At 37.2% G+C, this 21,750-nt stretch overlaps 1 protein-coding gene across 5 annotated transcripts in view; it reads left to right on the plus strand.

Moving 5' to 3' along the window:
* Positions 1–263: 263 nt before the first annotated feature.
* The window catches only part of SORBS2 (sorbin and SH3 domain containing 2), a 172,442-nt gene continuing 150,955 nt past the window's right edge, over positions 264–21,750 (plus strand). For all 5 annotated transcript variants that reach the window (XM_060136725.1, XM_060136728.1, XM_060136729.1 and 2 more), the window contains exon 1: positions 264–486. The gene's annotated coding sequence lies outside the window, so the exon portion shown is untranslated. The remainder of the gene's footprint in view (positions 487–21,750) is intronic.

A 21,750-nucleotide genomic window follows, 5' to 3' on the forward strand; every position in this document is an offset into this window, starting at 1 on the left:
CATTTTGAAAACGCGAGGATTATGGCAAAGCCCTATGTTTCTTTAAGGTTTCAGTCGAGATGTTTTATTGTGTTTTGTTTTCAATCGTGCTGGCACTTTTCCTCAAAATGTCAATGAATATTTGCACAGTGGAGCAAGTTGTTGTGGGCTTCCTGGTTTCTGCCCCGCCCCCCTTCCCCGGAGGGGGGCTGTGGTGATTCGGCAAGGTTTTTTCATCCCTTGCAGACAACCCCGGCTGCTGTTAATGCTGAAAATAGCTCAAACGCTCTCAGAACAGTAGCACCACCCAGCAGCTGGGATTCTTTCCGTCTCTCATTTGCCTTCTCTCTTGCCTTTTTTTTCCCTTCAGACACTTGGGTTGGACTTAATCTTAAACCTCTGGAGTTCAAGACCTTTTAAAAAGGGCTAAATAAACAATCTCCACGTGTAAAAGGCCAATGACTCCTACCTCTCTTCAGAGCAACTGTTGAACCCGGCTGCCTGTAGGTAAGATTTTTCTTTAATTCTGGAGTGATGTTATTGGTTTATGATATGTTTATGACTGATGTTTTTTAAATAACTTGTTAATCGGGAGAATAAACGGGGGTGCTGAACGATTTCCAGGTAAATACGGTGTTCCAGGATACAGCAGTAGCATCTGTGCATTTCTGTGGCTGTAATTTTAAACTGTGCTGAACCCACTCTGTCCTGTTGACCTGCAGTACAGACCCGCCTGTGATTGAGCTGCAGCAGAACGCTAATTAAGCCTCATTGCCAGAGTCGTCCAGAGCCTTGCAGACATCCTAATTTTCCTGTTTAGACGGCTTACTTATTTTTAACTTTCTAAGGGCCTTTTTTTTTTTTAAGGAAAAAGATGCAACTACCTGAGGAAAGGAGATATATTAGTAATTATTTTAAGGACAAGGAGATAGCTCTACCTTAGTACCTTCTTTCATCACTGTGCTGTTTATTACTTGCGTAGAATGAGAACAGTTTTTGTTTGTTTGTTTTGTTATTTTGTATACTCCTAGCACAATTTGGTGACTCGGTTTTGAGAATTCCTTAACTAGCTGACTGTCTTCGGCTAGCAGGTTTCTCCAATGTGACGATATAATATTTTGGAGAGTTTTCTGTGCCTTCCCCTCCCCTATCTTATGCTTGGTCTTGACATTCTGCAAAGGACTTTGATCTGTGGACTTTAACTTCAAACACAGCATTTACTTTCGTTATGAGTATTTACTATGTTCAGTAAAAAGTCTTTTCTTTTTTTTTTTGGTTTAACGCTTTTATATTATTTCCTTTGAATAAGCTATTGAGCTTTGGTTTTCTCTCACTGATATGTGTTAGGTTTTATTAGTACAGGGACCCCCAACTGAGAGGCCAAGACTATTTTATGGCAAGTTTCTTTGACCATTATAGACTTTATGATAGCTCTCTGTTCCCCTCCAAGCAGATGTCTAAAATCAAGCAGCAAATGACGGTGCACAGACCAGATTCTATCAACCCCTCACTTGAGTGCCTCCAAATTACCATGTGCCTCGGGGACTTACTGTTGCTTTTTAACATGGACACTGAAGTCCTTGGAATTTAGAGATTCTTCTTTCCAAAGAAGTTTATTGGTGTCACACCATATGTCAAAAGAAAAATGCATTTTAAGCACACATCTTCTGGGTAACTTTTTTTAAAAAAAGAAAGAAAAAGAAGAAGAAAAAATAAAGAGAAAAAAAAATTAAAAAAAGGAAGACTAGAAAAAAAAAAGGAAAAGAAAAATCCTCTGTAGCCAGAAGTCTGTATTGGTAGTGAAACTTCTGCTGAATGAGGGCTAAGGAATGAAAAAAACGTATTTCCTAAAATAGGCAGAATGTAGCACTTTCTAGCCATTCAGTCAAATTCTTTATTTTGGAGAAAATTCATGTATATATTACATTTGTTTGTCACTCTTTTCTTCTTCACCACAAGCAAAGGATATTTTCTAAGTCCTCAGCCAGATACTGAGTTTGATGTTCCCTGGCAAGCTGTTCCTGTGTCCTGGTGAATGTGAAGAGTAGAACGAGCCTGATCCTGTCAGGATTCTGTGTAAGTCCCCAACTGTGGGGACTGATACACTGTGCTCCGTGCTCTGCACCTTGCTGACAAGGAAGAAAGCCAGTGGCTGCAGGACTCCTGTTCAGAGGGGTGGAGTAGGGAGTCAGCTATGGGAGACGCCCCTCCAGGTTAGGAGCAGATGCAGTATGATGTCTAGAACTGGGACTGAGATAGTCGGAGAACCTAGAGCTATTCAGTCTAATTTTTTATTTCCCAAAGCTGGACATTTAATTGCTAACTTTCTCCCTTCAGATCTGCATAATATGGAGCTTTTTAATCATCCCATTTCTGTGATGTGTGTACATTCAAAACTTGAAATCCTCCCGTTATTTTGAGCATACACTTCCCTGCCTTGGGGGGTTCTAGAATACTCTCCTCCTTAATACTAGGAAGGCTTGATTTGGCATTGCTGAGGAGAAATGTTTCGCTAAAAGGCAATACAAGTTCAGTTGCAGAATCCAAAGGATGAAATGGGTTTGGAACATGATAGAGGCCATTAAATTCTTAGGCAAGCCATTTTTTGTGTGTTTTGTTGGGTTTTTTTTTGTTTCTTTGTTTCCCTCTGCCCCTTAATTTTACGCTGAAACTTTGGCTTGTTTGAATGTGAAACTCAAGGAGAAACCTCGCCAAAACCACTGAGTTTCACATAGGTTCCACATGAAAGAAGTATTCTACCCAGCCTTGCTTGAAACTTGGCCCATGTTTTGCCAAAAGTTTCATGAATGTCAGTGAGCCTGGATTTGAAACATAATCCCAAACCAGGTGACTTCTGGCGACTTTGAGGCTGTCCTGTAGAAGTATAGAATCTGTCAAACAAGGACACCCTTTATTTTCATATCTCCGACTAATTTCATGTGTATACACATTTTCCCAATAAACTTCCATTTGTTCTATGATGTTTTAAAGCCAGGTTCAATCCTAATATGAATTTTTATAGCTGTGGGACTGAAGCATTGGCAAACAGAAGTCTGCATTTTAAATTCCAACACAGTCTGAACCAAGTGGTGTGAACATGTTGGTATAATTCAGCTGAGGAAGGAAGTCCCAGGAGAGTCATGGAATGTCTTTCTTTGCTTAAATATACTTCTGTGCTTGTGTGGAACAAAGAGTAACATTTTGTCCAGGTCTATCTGCTTGACAGTATGCCTTTTGTTCGCTCTCCAAAGGTGGTGTCAAATGTATTGGTGGAAAAATAATAAACTTCCAGATATATATTTTTTTGCCCGCTTAACTGATATACTCCTAGGGAACATTGTAAGCATTAAAAAGTTCAGTACTGATACTTGTAATATAATGTATACTGAGGATAAAGGGGTACTCAGCAGAGTCTATTTTCTTCGGAAAAGCTTTACCTAGAGCTGTTGTGTGACAGTCTAATGGGCTGGGTTGTGAAGGGGTGTGTGTGTGTGTGTTGAATGGTTGGAAAGGAAGAGGGGATTTGTAAGCTTTGTTCAGCAAATATGTTATATTTAAACCAAAAACAACTGAGAAGAAGAAGGGGACAAAGATGAGAGCAGTGGAAATAAGAAGAGACCATCTGGAGTAGAGGATGAAGCATCAGGATGGTTTGATACTGCCTTCTTTAACTAGGCTTTCTCCTAGAAACTAAAACTCTACCTGCAAAATACCCACACCTGTAATTTTATTTAATACTCAGGATTATCAGAGATAACAGATTGTGTTTTTATTTCACCCAGTGCATAGGTGTTTCACATTCAATAACTACTTTGATTTCCTGGATCATCTATCTTAAGGTAGGGTGGTATTACTATTAATATGGGGTTGGTCATGCAGGCATTGTGTTCCCAATGTACAGGTGAGGATACTGACCCCCAAAATTGCCGCATCATCCACTTTACATTCCTGGTAAATAGCAAATGGCAGGTTGGCTCTCATGTCAAGAGCTTTCAAAGTGTACTATTCCACCCCATTGCAAAATACAAAGATATAAAACAAGTTAAAAATAATAGCCAGAGGATAGGAAGAAAATGACTGGTCCAAGCAATGAAAGAGCTATTTCGAATCATAACAACTTCTGACTTCCTATACTTCACTGAGAGAAAAACGTAAGCAAAAGAGGGATTAGGATTACGGAGAAAGACACACATGTGCCAGTGGTATAAGGAACCAAAAGTTATGACTTGGTTGATTGAAACAGAAGATACAGGTCAGCAAAAAGAATCAGGTTAGTGATGACACAGCTTAAAATAATAATGTGCTCTCTAATGAAAGGTCAATTCAGTATTAGAAAAGATAGAATAGAAACACTAATCTCTTGTTCTGAAGATACATTTGGGCTTGAAAAAAGAAACTGAATTTAGTTTAATGGAAAAACACATGTACAGCATGTGTTTTTAAATGTTGTGTTTTGGCTACTTTGACCCGTTGCAAATCTGGGTCCAAGTACAACTTTGAATTGGTTTAATTCTAGTGGAGCCGTTGCTCCTGACACGCATTCAGCTCAGTGGTAGTTCTCTCGTTCAATTTTGCAAACCTAAGAAATTTGGTTGGTTTCAAATTTAGCTCCAAGCAGTGTTCAGAAGTTTTGTGTTTGTTTGACCTGACCATTTAAATATTTTAAAACTACACAACACTCAACCTTTAGAACAAATTCTTAATGCTAAAAACACTTAAGAACATTGAAAAAGTTATACATAAGTACATTGTCTGCAAATTTAACGAACAACCAAATATAGTTAACAATACAGTTTTGATCTAGATCAAAACTATTTTCTATTCCACATTTAGCTGTTTTACTATGAAAGTATTCACTTTTTAAAAAATTGTTATTATACTGAGATTAAAGATCATGGTTAAGAATGGAAAACTGGGAATTCCCTGTTAGTCCGGTAGTTAGGACTCTGCACTTTCACTGCTGAGGGCCCGGGTTCAATCCCTGGTCGGGGAACTAAGATCCTGCAAGCTGCAGGGCATGGCCAAAACAAAAATCCCTGAAAAAAAAAGAAAAAGAAAAAAAAAGAATGGAAAACTATCCAGAAACAAATATGGCTGTGTAAATATGCAGTTAGAATAGAAACCGCATCCTCGTGGTACCAGCAGAGCCAAGTGTTGGAAAGCATGATCTGGCATCTGGTTGACCTTCATGTGCACATGTGTGAATAGTCCAGAACGGTGGGCCTGTACTAAAGGATTCAGCAGGGGAGTGTTGGAGATAAAGGAAGAAGTTCTGTGCTAATTCAAGAAGGATGTTAAATGTCAAACTAAGAGATCCAGGCCTCATTCTGAAGTAAGAAGTGGTCATTATCCCTGACTGTACAGGGCAGTAAAATGATAACTTTGGGGAGAAGTAAATAGTTGACAGAGTATCACTTCTTAGTGGTTGAGTTTAAATAAAAAATCAAATTGCTTTCAATAAAATTCATTTTATAATTTGAAATATAAATTTTAAAAATATTTTTAATTTAATTAAATAAAATAGTTTTAAATAAATAAAATCTTATTCTATTTATTTATAAATTGTGTTAAAATTTGAAATATATATTGTTTTCTTATAACATGTAAACAATTGTCCAACAATAATTTACTATTGTTGGACATAAAATTAAATCATTGAAATTTGCTTTTTATATCAAATATGATTATTTTCATTCAAGGCAGAATAAAACCAAAAGTAGATGTAAACAGGTTTCTAAACTTTATACTGATATCACAAAAGACTGTGGCTTATGATGAGACTTCTTTTTTTAAAAATTTATTCATTTATTTATTTATTTGGCTGCGTTCGGTCTTCATTGTTGCACTCGGGCTTTCTCTAGTTGCGGTGAGCAGGGGCTACTCTTCATTGCAGTGTGTAGGCTTCTCATTGCAGTGGCTTCTCTTGTTGCGGAGCACGGGCTCTAGGCATGTGGGCTTCAGTAGCTGTGGTTCGCAGGCTCTAGAGCGCAGGCTCAGTAGTTGTGGCGCACGGGCTTAGTTGCTCCACGGCATGTGGGATCTTCCTGAACCAGGGCTGAAACCTATGCCCCCTGCATTGGCAGAAGGATTTTTAACCACTGCGCCACCAGGAAAATCCTGATGAGAGACTTATAAAAACCAAGTAAAAGACTGAAAAGCTGAGTAAAATGGTAAATTCAGTAAGAGTTAGATGATTTTTGTTGAAAGAATAATGAAAGTTGATTTTGTAAAAAACAAAAAAACTGTTTTTTTTAAGATGACTACTGGTCTTCAATATAAAATATAGCTTCATTTTAGCTTGTGTTTGAGCTACTTTACTTTAAAAATCAATGGATGAATTTCATATTCCAAAATTAATATAAGGTTGGCACTTGGGCTTTGTCTCATGTGGTGAGATCCATGACTTAATAGCCAAAGTTTGTGTAAAAACTTGTCTGGAAATAAAGTGATAATAGTTATGCTAAGGTGAGAAAATTTGATTGCAGTGAGATTTTTATCCTCCTTACCGTATTTTGGATATTGAAATTAAACAAAAAGCATTAAGGGTTAAAAATCACTTGTGCCTAAATCATAATTTTATATATTCACTTACATCATTTTCCTAGTTAGTGTTCTGAATGACTATATAGAGCATACAAACACTTGACAGAAGACCAGTTTGTATTTCTCAGTGAACATTATAGCTTTGTACATTTAACACTTGACTGTGCTTATTAATTTAAGAAGAATGATCTTACATATAAATCAAAAAGGAAGAAAATTAGGAGGTTATTAGTAAAACCAAATAGTGTTTTAAGTAATTACAAATAACTCCTTTTTTTTTAAGATTTTTTTTTTATGTGGACCATTTTTAAAGTCTTTATTGAATTTGTTACAATACTGCTTCTGTTTTATGTTTTGGTTTTTTGGCTGCGAGGCATGTGGAATCTTAGTTCCCCAACCAGGGATCGAACTCGCACCCCCTGCATTGGAAGGCGAAGTCTTAACCACTGGACCGCCAGGGAAGTCCCCTTACAAATAACTACTTTTGATACTCTAAGCATTTTCATATTTACTGAGTGAATATTTTCGTAAGGATCTTTTTCTATTGCTTCAGTCATTTACTTCTTAAAGACTCCCTTCACCATCATATATGAATCATATGAGACTTGAGGTTTAAAACTTTACAATTGACACAGACTATAGATCAATCTTAATGCAGAAAACATTGCTAAAACCCAAAACAACTTTTCAAAATAAAAATTCACAACCAGACACAGGAAAGAATCGCTTTAACCTTAAAAAAAAAAAAAAAGCATCAGGGCTTCCCTGGTGGCACAGTGGTTGAGAGTCCGCCTGCCGATGCAGGGGACCATGGGTTTGTGCCCCGGTCCGGGAAGGTCCCACATGCCACGGAGCGGCTGGGTCCGTGAGCCATGGCCACTGAGCCTGTGCGCCCGGAACCTGTGCTCCACAACGGGAGAGGCCACAACAGTGAGAGGCCCGCGTACCACACACACACAAAAAAAAACATCAATTAAAAACCTATATCATAAAAGTGCACTGAAAAATATGAAACTCAGACACTGGTTACCTTGGGGGAGTTAGGGAAGATATTTCAATCAGAGGCGTGTGTGATAGGCTTAATTGAATTCATATTGTCTTTTTTTTTTTTTTTGTGGTACGCGGGCCTCTCACTGCTGTGGCCTCTCCCGCTGCGGAGCACAGGCTCCGGACGCGCAGGCTCAGCGGCCATGGCTCACGGACCCAGCCGCTCCACAGCATGTGGGATCTTCCCAGACTGGGGCACGAACCCGTGTCCCCTGCATCGGCAGGTGGACTCTCAACCACTGCGCCACCAGGGAAGCCCCTGTAATGTCTTTTAAAAAATATTTTTAAGACTCTGTATTTTATTTTTTTATACAGCAGCTTCTTATTAGTTATTGGATTCATAATATATTTTAAGATGAATGGTGGGTACATGGATATCTGTTATATTATTCTTTTTATCTTTTGAATGTCTGAGTAAAGACCCGTATCTCCCATGCCTTAAATTTAAGATACACTGTATATACCAAAAAAATTTTAAATATATTTCTCAGCTGATAATATTGAAAGACAATTTTAAAGCAGAGCAGATTTTCTGAAAATTTACAAAGAAGCAATACAATAGGTGGTGTGTTGTTTAGCCTATATGTCTATATTTTTACCTAGGGCCCAAAACTTCTATAAATGGTGAATTAGAAAAGACAATGAATTTAGTTCTTTTGCATGCAAATGTCTATTGTAAACCTACATTCAAGATCACTTTTGTAGTGTGTATTGTTCCACAAGGCATTGTTACATACAATTCTTAGAATCTATTAAATGTGATATTTGCTCTTTAAAATAGTGAATAATTTGTCATTTTGCTTTATGAGAATTTGCAACGGGGTTTGAATGTAGCAGTGAATAAGTATATTTTAACTTACCTCTTTAACATTGGTTTTAGGATAATATATTGAGATGAAAGGATTTCTGTTTCAAGATGCTCTATGCAATAAACGTATGAAAAGTGATTTTATAACATATAGGCAATCCTCTCAGTGGCCATGGGACCGGGACCATACACAGAAAGCAATAATGTGGTTGCTATGCCTGAGTTTCCAGTTAATGTTATCCTGTGCACAGTGAGGACTACCTATATTTAATATAACGACTTCACTCTGTAACTTAATAGCACATTTCTTAAAATTAATTTATTCAAAAAATTTACATACACACAACTGTTCCTTAATTTTCACACTTAACACTTCTTTGATATCACAGGGAAAGAAACCTAGTGATTTTTCATTATCATTTGACAGGAATCAATGCTTAATTTTGAGAATTTTTATTCTGAGTTTTTTGTTTGTTTTATTCATAGAGTTATCCCAAATACTAAAATGGAAAAGCTGGCAGACATCACTATTTTCTTAGGGGGTTTGATAAATGATGGATTATACTGAATAATTTTTTTCCTTTTTTTCATTACAAGTAATTTTACACGTAGTCTGAAAATTCAGTACAAGCCAAAAGTTCCTTATTTTAAATCATAAAATTCAAAGAAAATATATTTTCTAGGTTTCTAGGTAAAGTATGTCAAATATTTGAATGGTAAACAATAAACACATTGAAGAAATTGTGCAGTTCTAATAACACAAAGAACTACTTTGAATTTCTTCATGTCATTGTTACTAAAGCTGAGAAACCAATTACTACATAATTAACAAAAAGTAATATTTGGAAACAAATGTGAGAAAAAGGCTTTCAGATTACTGGCACTATGCACTGTCAGCTCTCTTCTCCTTTGCCTTCTGTGACACTGGAAGATTTTCCTTTAATCTCTCTGATCACTCCTGAATTCACTTACAGGTGCCTCTTTCTCTGCCTGACCTTAAAGGTATTCCCTTGGGTTCTGTCCCTCTTGTTTAATCTCCGCTCAGTTCACCTTTTCCTCCTTTATGAAAATCTTAAAATCTATGTCTCTATCCCTGATCTCTCTCATCAGTTCCAGACTCGCATTTCCAAGTAACTGGTAAACATCGCATATGAATATCTTCAGTGTCCTTCAAACTCAAAACTTCTAAAACTCATCATCTTCCAACGCTCAACCTGCTCTTCTTCCCCAGGGCTATGTTTTAATATAATCATTTCACCCAGTTACTCAGAATTAGAATCTTAAACAAGCCTTCAAATTTTCCTTCATACCAACTTAGTCACTGTTGATTCTATCTACACTTGCAACTTCAATATCCCCCCTTGCCCTAGCTTAGAGGCTGCTGCAACATTCTTGGCTAGGATTTCTCAGTACTGTCCTGATCACTCTTGACATCCATTTTCTCTGCCTTCCAGTCTAATCCCTTGAAGCCAGAGTCATTTTGTCAAAATAAACAAGCTGTGCATGTAGACTTCCCAACTACCAAACTCCCCTATCATATAGCAAGTACATTCACTTTGCTTTCTTTTCAGGCTTGAAAGACCAGGAATGGTGACCATGTTAACCAATGGAAGTAAATTCAGTACATGATGTTCAGGCATAAATAGCCCTGTGTTTTCCCAGATAAAAGGCAGAGCTGGCAACCCTTCCAGACTCATTAGTAGAAAGGGTGTGGCTCGCTGTGCCAGCCATGGAACGGAGATCCAGTGTCAGTCCTGTTACTTCTCTCAAAGAGCCCTTTTCCTCAGACTCTCCTTCTAACAGAGTAATAACAACATTCGCCAATCACCTGTTTGGTTGCCACTTATTATGTACTGATGTGATGGTTGTAGGCAAATGCTAAAAGATAAACGTTTTGTTTTAAAAAAAAATCAGACCATAGTAAGAACACAAAGTTTTAAACCAGAAACTCCATATGATTCATATGTGACAGTGAAAGAAGTCTTTAAGAAATAAATTTTTTGAGGAACCCCCACACTGTTCTCCATAGTGGCTGCACCAATTTACATTCCCACCAACAGTACACAAGTGTTTCTTTTCTCCACACTCTCAACAAGACTTGTTATTTCTTATTTTTTGATGATAGATAGCCATTCAACTCTAAAAAATGTGAATATCTTCAAAACCAAATATAAAAAAAAGAAATGACTGAAAATATAAAAAGATCCTTATGACAATATTTCACTCAATAAATATGAAATCGCTTAAGGTATTGAAAGTCATTATCCGTGGTCACTTAAAACACTAATCGGTTTTACTAGTAAATGCCTGATTTCCTTCCTTTCTGATTTATATGTGAGAACACTCTTCTTAAATATAAGCACAGCCAAGGGTTAAATGTACCGAGCTCTAATATTCAGTAAAAAATATAAAAACAAGGTATGGAGTTATATTCTGGAACAGCATAAAGGTCTCACTCTTTGAATTATTGCCGTAATTTCAGTAAATGTAACTTTATCTGAAAAGCATAATATAAAGGGTGAAATTCTAAATACCAAACTTCTGGATCTTTTAACATTTATGGCACCATTGGTCTTTATGTCATCTAGTCAATAATCATTTGTTAAGAGTCTACTCGGGGCCTTTTCTCACCTTTTGAGATGGCCCACATTCTGTGGAGTGTGTTTCTCTCTAAATAAATCCACTTCATAAAAAAATAATAATAATAAAATAAAAAGAGTCTACTCGGTAGTCTGTTCTGGCCTCTGTGATGGTCCCTGTGGACTAGTCACCCCCGCCCCCATCCTCCGTGCAGTTGGAGGTAGTTATTGAAAGGTAATTGGCCAAATAGTCATGTAATTCAAATTGTAATAAGAGCCATGAAAGAAAGATAAAGGAGGCTAGAAGAGCAGAATCTACAGTTCTGAGAACCAAGGGTCAATGACAAAAAGACTGCTAGATTTGGAATTTAGTGAAATTATTAGGAAGGTTAATTACTTGGGGTAGCAATCAAAAGAGGCATTTCCTGTGCCAAGAATGATGGCCCCTTTTATCAATTACTGAGGGTAAAGAATAAAGAGATGTGGACGTGATTCCTCCAAAAACAGGTATGTCAGGCATCACTGAATATCCACCCTCTAAATGCACGTGAGTTTATGTGATGGACTTTGTCTCCTGTGGAAAATATCTTTAGAATGATAGCTAGCTGTGCTAGTATATATAAATTTTCCATGGGTTATGGAGATAGTGTTGTCTTTGCTCCTATTTAAATACTGAAGGAGTATGATTTCTGAAATGATATATGAAAGATGAATGTGACTTTGAGAAAAACTTATTTGAGCTCTGAGTAGGATTTTCAAGATAAACATCTAAGGAAAATCTAACAAGAGGGATATGGAAACGAAATTTCTCAATGAATAAAGACCTTACTGATTTGCAGCTATGGAGTATTTTGACATATGTTCAGGTGTTTGCTTTGAGGCATGTAATAAGGACTTAAAAGTGAAAGAAGATGTTTAAAGTGTTCTTTCTTACTTTGAACTACATTTCAAAGAAATATATAATTTCAGCATCAAACATGTATTTTCCTCCATGGACCAACACAAATATGTGTGTGTGAATTAGATCTTGTGGTTGGGGTTATTCCTATTATTTTTATTATGTATCTGAAATGGCAGTTATTTAAAATAAAATATTTTCTGCTTTAATAGTATGATTCAGAGTAGGATTGATAACAGTTTTTTCTTCTGCTACTTATACCCTCATTCACATTTTTGAAAGCAGCAACATGGCTAATTTATTTTAAGAATTTCAGTTATTTCAAACAAAAATATCTGCATGCAACTAAAAATAGAGAAACTTGGCTTTTAATGCATTACATGTTTTTATTTTTCTGGAAATGTTCATGACCTTAGATTTGTAAAAGGTAGCTGAGCACTTTTCTGACATTTCTTTGCCAGGGATCAGTATTGCCCTAGAAAATGCTGTTTGAAATCACAAAGTGGGTATCTGTATAGATACGTTTTAATTTTTCAGATTATTCCTTCCTCATGTTTGGCTTAACCATGAACGGTAACAAAAGGGAATGAAAGAGAGTAATAAACAATGAGTATTCCAATTCAATGAGTATTATACAAAGTATTAAACAAAGCACTTCCAATTCAATGAATATTATATTCCTGATGTAAGAGTTGAACCCGAGAGCTGGGAAATCCGGGTGATAAATATATGTTGAATAAAGTAGAATCAAAACATTTGTTGGAGTGCCCTAAGCTATCCTTGAGTATATGCCATTTCAATGAGCCGACCTGCAGTGGAAAACAGAAATTTGCTCCATAGGAATATGAAAGTGCTGTGGCATAGTGTTTTATAGAAGTTGAAGATCTAACTTTAAGTGACTGCCGAAGTTGACTTAGAATTTTGATAACAATACAGGATTTTTGCAAAATGTGATAAACTTTGAAATAATTAATACAACAGTAACATAAGACCATGAAAGCAATTACAGAATTATTACTATAGGATATAGATTTATTCTATTGACTTACCATCTGAAATATCATCACCTATCTTTGAATACTTATCTTAGAGCATAACTTCTAAGAGCACTCATGCAAATCACAGCTATATTTTATCAAATTATTCCATTTTTCACATTCCTTAAAAATTGTGAAGGAAAATCTTTCAACCCATAGGAAATTCAACTTTCAGAGAAGACCTAAATAGACATCTCTCCAAAGAAGATATACAGACTGCCAACAAACACATGAAAGAATGCTCAACATCATTAATCATTAGAGAAATGCAAATCAAAACTACAATGAGATATCATCTCACACCACTCAGAATGGCCATCATCAAAAAACCTAGAAACAATAAATGCTGGAGAGGGTGTGGAGAAAAGGGAACCCTCTTGCACTGCTGGTGGGAATGTGAATTGGTACAGCCACTATGGAGAACAATATGGAGGTTCCTTAAAAAACTACAAATAGAACTACCATATGACCCAGCAATCCCACTACTGGGCATATACCCTGAGAAAACCATAATTCAAAAAGAGTCATGTACCAAAATGTTCATTGCAGCTCTATTTACAATAGCCCAGAGATGGAAACAACCTAAGTGTCCATCATCGGATGAATGGGTAAAGAAGATGTGGCACATATATACAATGGAATATTACTCAGCCATAAAAAGAAACGAAATTGAGTTATTTGTAATGAGGTGGATGGACCTAGAGTCTGTCATACAGAGTGAAGTAAGTCAGAAAGAGAAAGACAAATACCGTACGCTAACACATATATATGGAATTTAAGAAAACAAAATGTCATGAAGAACCTAGGGGTAAGACAGGAATAAAGACACAGACCTACTAGAGAATGGACTTGAGGATATGGGGAGGGGAAGGGTAAGCTGTGACAAAGTGAGAGAGTGGCATGGACATATATACACTACCAAATATAAAATAGATAGCTAGTGGGAAGCAGCCGCATAGCACAGGGAGATCAGCTCGGTGCTTTGTGACCACCTAGAGGGGCGAGATAGGGAGGGTGGGAGGGAGGGAGACGCAAGAGGGAAGAGATATGAAAACATATGTATATGTATAACTGATTCACTTTGTTATAAAGCAGAAACTAACACACCATTGTAAAGTAATTATACTCCAATAAAGATGTAAAAAAAAAAAAGAAATTAGGTCTTCTCTACTTGATTCCTTCACTATTATGAGATATTGTAAATTGTTATAACTATGTTCTCTCTACCCACTGTCATTAAATCTCTCCTATCTTACAGTCATGTAGCTCACCCTTAGAAAAGGACATCCCCTCTTCCCTTCCAACACACACACACACACACACACACACACACACACACACACAACAAACCTTATTCGATTTCTAGATATATCAATGGAAAACCTTACCCTAATTTATGAACCTGATAATGTGGGGTATTGTGAGAATTACTGAGAAAAAAGCAATCAACCCTTTGAGGTTGTTACTTGAAAGGTGCTTTCCTTATATTAGGCAAAAATAGTTTTAACTCATACTTCATATATTTAACCAAGGAACTGTTCTCTCCTCCGGCTTTTGGCATACCAGACTTAGAAAGACTGACCTTCTGATCGCTCTAGATATAGCACCACCATTCACTCACACGGATGCAATTGGAGCACCTTCTAAGAGCAAAGCACTGTTCTGAGTTCTTGGGACACATCAATGAACAACACTGATCAAAATTCCTAACCCAACAAGCTTACAGTCCCATGAAAAGAAACAAACAATAGAAGATAAACATAATAAGTAATTACGTAGCAGATAAGAAAGTAACAGAGTGCTTTTAAAATATAGCAGAGTAAAGAGGGTCTGGAGAATGTGTTGAGGACAGTGCAGCTTAGAATTTTAAATGTTGAGCAAAAAACTTGAAGGTGTGGAGTTATCCATATGGCTCTCTGAGGGAGACATATTCTAGGCAGAAGGAACTGCCCCTGCAAAGACCCCAAGGCAGCCAGGGCTTCCCTATTCGAGGTACAGCAAGGAGGCTGGTCCAGCTGCAGCCGAGAGAGAAGGAGAGTAACTGGAAGATGAGATCAGAGAGGCACTTACACTATAAAAGGCTTACCCTGGCTGCCGTGTTGAGAGGAGTCTGTAAGAAGGGGAGGGTGGGAGCTGGGGGACTAAGTAGGAAGCTAGTGCAATCATCAGGTGAGAGAGGATGATGGCTTCGGACAGGGTGGGGATGGAGGAGGTGACAAGAAGTGACTGGTTCTCCCTGGGTATCTAGATCCCTGGGATATTCCAAGGTTGAGAGGTCAGGAGGAAGAGGAGAAACAAATCAATGAAGCTCTGAGAAGACATATCTGGGGAGATAGGAAGAAAAGCAAGAGGATGCAGTGTGCCGGAAGCCAAGAGAAGAAATTATATCAGAGGAGGAGGAATGATCAAGTAAGACGACAACTGAGACTTGGCTAGTGAATTTCACAATTTGGAGATCATTAGTGACCCTGACAAGAGCAATTTGGTGGAATGGTGTAATTCTGGAAAGTCTTTTGCATGATATTTAAGTTAAAAAACCTGAAGTGCTTTTATTGGTGGTTGATACCTTTTCGATTGATTTAAACTTCCACATTATTTTTACTCCACTTGACCGTAGATTCCAAAGCCACTGCGCCACTTGAGCACATAAATGCCAGTGTTTAATGAAATATGTATATTCAGGTCTGTAAACCAAACCATGCGACTTGGAGTGCTTCCTGCAGACGATTCTGACTGATGAGCATTTACATGGACCATGGCAATACCCAAAAGCAAAATGCTTTTATATTTGTAGATTACTTCATTGAACTATATAAAATGGGTATTGATAAATGTATTTACTCCAAAAATGAAGCATAACACAAGCAAATTCATGCTGACTTACTGGCAATCTGTGAATTGTTGTTTAGGGCCTGAGAGTTTCTGCATCACCAGTTCTTACTAATTGTATGAAAAATTACATGATATTCTGGTTATCAACCTCTATGTTAACAATCTATAGCAGTTTCCATTTATTACATTCAATCATATCAGTGAACCAACCAATTCGTATAACCTTTGCTTGCAAACAACTCTTATAATAAGAGTAAAATAAGAAAGCCACCATTAGGAAGATCATTTTTAAACACCTAAGCCTGACCTTTACCATCTGGTTGTATAGATCTAACTGAAAGGAAAGCAGATATTTTAAGGATTTGAAATAGCTGAACTAATTTATACTCTTGTCTCTGTAGTTAATACAGTGGTTTAATTTCTAAGGACTCAGAATAATTGTTAAAATAGAATTGTGATGTTGGTACAAAGCAAATGACATTAAAGATAAATGCTATTTTCATATCTTTTTTTTTTTTGCGGTACACGGGCCTCTCACCGCTGTGGCCTCTCCCGTTGCGGAGCACAGGCTCCGGACGCGCAGGCTCAGCAGCCATGGCTCACGGGCCTAGCCGCTCCGCGGCATGTGGGATCTTCCCGGACCGGGGCACGAACCCGTGTCCCCTGCATCGGCAGGTGGACTCTCAACCACTGCACCACCAGGGAAGCCCTATTTTCATATCTTGAAATTATTTTATAAAGACATTGGCTTCTGAATTCTCTTGAATATCAAGTTAACAATGAAAAGGAACATTAACAAAAATCTCTAAAAGTTTATATTTAGTCTAAATATAAAATTAAAGACTAAAATTTGATACGAGGTTTAGTTGTGTGTTTTTCTTACCCAGAAATCAAAATTTGAAAAGCAGTAAGGGTATTTTGTCCTGCTCTGTGTTCTTCACTTAGATGAATTTCCTGTCTCATTTCTGAGGCTAATTATGAAATGACAGCATAATCAATCAGATACTACTCTGTGTCAAATTATGTTTCTTGAAGGGGCTTTGCATACTCTAAATATCTTATGTTGTAATAGAAGTCACTGAAGTCCAGAAAAATGAACTAAACTTGACAATATCTTAAAGTCTTCTAGTAGAAGATCAAGCCCCCTGAGCAGTGCACCTCCTGTTTTTCCATGCAGTTCAATGAGGAAACCATGACAAAAGTAGAGAAATGGAAACCCTCTTCAGGACCCAGCCCTGGGTGTTACCTGTATTACCTATAAGCATATGTAGCAGATAAATTTTTGTCGGCTGACCACATGTAGTTAAAGTTATGCAGGGTTCAGGCCACATTCAACAATGAGTAAGCCCTGAGTTCTTGGATGGCTTAAATAGATATAGATATATGATATATACACACTGATATTTACTTCAGATCTTTTTTCTAACATTCAAAGTTAAATTTGTTCTTTTAATAAATGTAACTGGATATGAGATTGGGATCAGTGAGATGAACAAATAAAAGACTTTTACCCCATGAGGTATGAGGAATGAGAAGCCATTTCCTTCTTTATATATAATTAGAAGGAAAGGTCTCAAAAGAATGAATACGATTGCTCTTAGCCCAAAATTATACTGATGGTGGCTTCTGAACAGAATGATGTTTGCTGAATGATAAGAAGTTCCAAATGAGAACTTTAGCCCTTGTGTTCCAAGTTAATGGATGCTTTAGTCCGTCTTGATAGTCAAATCTGGTTTTTCAAGACTTTGTGCTACTTCCAACTCTATGACAATTTTCATCATAATGTCTCCTCTGATAATGTCTGCCAGTCAAAATATGACTGGATTATTCATGATCTAATATTTATACCAAATTTCAAGTTGTGTATTTTTGACTGGAAAACTGTCTTTCATGTCAGACTCCTCACATTTGTGATATTTCTGGTGCCTACTATTTTCTCATGACTCTTCAAATACTTTCAAGGAGCATCATTTTGATATAGTCTGTGAATAGCAGAGTCTATAGTCCCATTCCGGGTGACAGTGACTCTTCCCCATGTTAAGACAAAGATGCAGGGGACACTAATCAAATCTTTCTCATGAACTGGACATGATTGCTATTGGAAGCAAGACTGTCAATCACAGAAGGAAAGGAGCATTATTGCTTAGAAGACCAAGAGGGTGGCCTGGGCATGATAACCGACTAGGTCTGATCCTAACTGACTGCCTGAAACAGAGGCCTCCCACCTCAACCTCACCTCCCACCCTCCACTGACCTGCACGGGATATTTAATCTTCTTGTGTTAAGCCACTAAAATTTAGGGCCTGTCAATTACAGACATCCGCCAACCTTACAGTGCTGATGAAACTATAGAGCTACATAACCCTATAGTATAATATGTCAACATATCCTAATAGATTTTGTGATTATATATGAAGAGATATTCCTCAAGGGAAGTCTTTTTTAAAAGATAGGTGAATAATTTCAGAAACTCAAATGCAGTGGTGCCATGATTTTAAAAGAATTTTTAAAATCATTGATTTTTAAAATCATTAATTTCATTTGAAAATATTTTAGTTACATTTATGTCTTTTGGACAATGCTCATTAAATATTTCTGCCTTCTAAGAGGATAAGAGTTATTCTATCATAAGGAAGAATCCACAAGACATTCATTTTTTTAATTCCCTCAAATGAAACTGTTATCCTTTCTACTTTATCTGAAAGGAGAATTTTTATGAATAATCTTTAAAAACAGACTTGAACCTGTCAAGTTCCAAATCAGTACCCCAATTAAAATTTTTCAGATTAGATTTTTAGAAAGCATACGTTACCTTGAACTCCTCAATGTATTAAAATAAACAAAGGAAATCTAAAACTTTCTTATTACGAAGTTGTACATCTTATTGAATCTTTATGCAATTTATAGTTCTCTTGATAATGTGTTCTGTTTTGTTTTTTACCACAACCTATTTTTAGAAAAAGAATTCCAGACAATCCTTCATCATCATTAAATGACTTAGGAAAATGAAGATGTTAGTGCTGGTGTTAAAATGGCCCTAGTTCTATACCCACTCCCCCAAAACCTTTTTTTTGTATTTGTGGGTCGGTGTCCTACAAAATATAGTGGATAAAGAATTAAAATTCATTCATTAGGTCTAATTAGGATCAAATATATATTATGCACCAGTAGCTACACTGAGTGTATTTCCTAGGCTGGGAATTGTTTGTGGCTAATGTGTTGTAGCAACCCATAAAGTACTCATGGCTGTGTTAACTGGTTCTGAGATTGGGTCCCCCTTTGTGGAAGGTCTTTCATCTCAGTAGCTGCTTTCTATAATGTGGCTGGGGTTTCCCCTACTAGTCCAAATGTAGCATGTTAATGCCAATTTAAAAATCAAATATTATGAATAATAGACATGCATTTTTTTGTCTAATAAATATCCATTAATTACCTCAAAAGGGAAACAGATTCTTCAGGATATACATTTTTTCATGACTAAATGGGCCAGAATTCATTAGCAGTTTGGAAAGACAAATATAAAATGGGACCAGTAGCTGAGTTTAATTAAGTTGTCACTTCTTTCAATTTCTTCTTTAAGGCTATTTTCCACTCATTGTATCTGAATTCTTTCTGAAAAGGACTAAGTTCAGCATACCATTGCTTTCCATTGGCATGATTTTGATAGAGTATTTTCAGTTTATTTTTTTTAAAGGGTGATGAAATTGAATATATGCTTTCAAAAGTCTTATAGTAAATGTATATATTAAATTCTAGCCACAATAATAATTGTTGCTTAAATTCATGTTTAGCAAATGCATAATGCCAACGTTTACAACTGTGCAGTACTAATTTGCAGCTAAGTAGAGTCGTTTATTTTTAAGATCGTGTTCTGGTTTTCACTGGGATCCTCTAGACTAGGTTTCTCGACCTTGGCACTGTGAATATTTGGGGGCAGATAATTCTTTGTTGTGATGGATTCTCCTGTATGCTGTTGGATGTTTAGCAACATCCCTGCCTTCTAGAAGCCAGTTAGCATCCTCCCCCTTCGCCCAGTTGTGACAACCAGAAATGTCTCCAGATTGTCCAATACACCTATGTCAAAATCACCATGGCCTTACAGAATAAAACTGCTGCATTAGATAATAAAATATCCCTACATTTCACCTCCATGTAAAGGTGATTTCACTTGTTTGTAGACACAGCCTCTAGTAAAAACCCTTCTCCAAAGCAACTTGGACTTGTCCCAATCATTCCAGTGCCTAAGCTTCTGGGGAATGTCAGGCATCTTTCCTTGGCCTCCTTTCTCTCCGTATTCCCGCTGCTTTTAGATGTCCCAGCCTATTACATGCATGTGTACATGTGGACACACACACTTTGCCGCTGTTGTGGTCAATATGTATCTCCTGCATTCAGAAAGTCTCAGCTATCTTCTGAGGACATCTGGGCAGCTGTCTCTCCTGCCCCTCCCAGCCCTCAATCCAGCCTCCTCAAGCTTGGTCAGAGATTGACTTTGCCTAAGGATGACTATTCTTGCCCCTTTGCCACCTAATTTAGCAAAAGGTCAAAGATGATGGCCGACCTTCTGCTCATCTCACTTTTTCTCAGGCCAGGCCTATCTTGTTTCAGTTTGTTGTTCGTCTTCCTCCTCTCCTGGTTCTCAGCACTAGTTCTTACATCCAGATCGACTGTACTACCTACATTCTTTTCAAATAGTTCCTTTTTGCCCTGACCTCTATCTCAGTCTTGACTGGAAAGCTCACAGATTCCTCTCTTTTCCAAATTCATATAGTAGTTAGAGCTAATGGCATTCCTTTAAGCAATTTATTTAAGTGCCCATGTGATATAACAATCCATCCATGATGTGTTTGAGCACTTGTTTGCATCCTACATCACGACCTTTTCATGTGGTATGTTTTGTTTCCCCAAACAAGGCTACAAACTTTTTGAGACCGAAACCATGTTATAAATTTTTTGCATCCCTTGATGTGCCTTATGTGTTGATATAATGCCTCATATATACTGGGAAAGTGATTGCTATTTGCTCTTGTGATTTGAATTTTAACACCCGTGTAAGGTCAAGTAGAAGAGAGAAATGCTATCAAAAGGAAAAAAAAGAGAGAGAGAGAAAAAAAGTTAAGCGCTCCTAAGTAGTTTATAGTTTACCCCCAAGTTTCAAAATATAAATAAAAACCAAAAGACAAAGTTAGGGGCCACGCTTTCTCATTCAAGTTCTCTATCACTCTTTAGCACTACTCACTCCATGAAGAGGGAGCATTTCATTCTCAAATGAGTGACTCAGGAAATGTTGGTGAAAGTGGGGCTTGTTTGTTACTTTGGAATTAGTTCCTTTATTTTCCACATGGTACAAAATAACTATGCAAAGAGTGCACCAACTTTATCAGTAAACTCCAATAAAGATCAAATGTTGGGGCCTCCACGGCAGCCCCTGGTCCACTCTGCAGCTTTCGATTGTGCCGTATGATTGGGACAGTGTGCGCTGGTCATCTTAGCTATTAGGTTATGACAGGTAATATGCTGCTTTTGAATTTTCAAGATCCTTTTCAAATATATGATTCGATCCTGAGTGCAGATGTGCTCTATGTTCTTGCTATTTTCTAGTGGGAAAGAGACAGTATTGCTGGGATGATGGGGAAATTTAAACCCACAGTTTGATGGTGATGAAATGAAGCTGGATTTTATAAGTTGTACATATTTGATATATACAGTTGACACTTAGAGTGATACTTTGTAGCATGCTTTTCATTTACACATGAGGGAGAAATTCAGAAGAGTTAAACTTTCTGAAAGTCCCAAGGCTAGTGAGTGGCAGAGCAGGGACTCTAACCTGGGTTTGTGTGACACTCCAGCATCGAGATTGGTCCTCTGCGACAGGGAATCTCTCAATAGTATGGTGATAGGATTAAAGGGAGGTATTTGCAAGTAGCTGTATAAGTGGTTACATTTGAACAGTTTACTAGTTCCCCATTGAATACACTTAGCACCCAGCCCAACCAGTGTTTGTAGACAGAAAAGGAAGCCATAGCA

Source organism: Lagenorhynchus albirostris, chromosome 21, assembly GCF_949774975.1.
Source record: "Lagenorhynchus albirostris chromosome 21, mLagAlb1.1, whole genome shotgun sequence".
In the NCBI taxonomy this organism is placed as follows: domain Eukaryota; kingdom Metazoa; phylum Chordata; class Mammalia; order Artiodactyla; family Delphinidae; genus Lagenorhynchus; species Lagenorhynchus albirostris.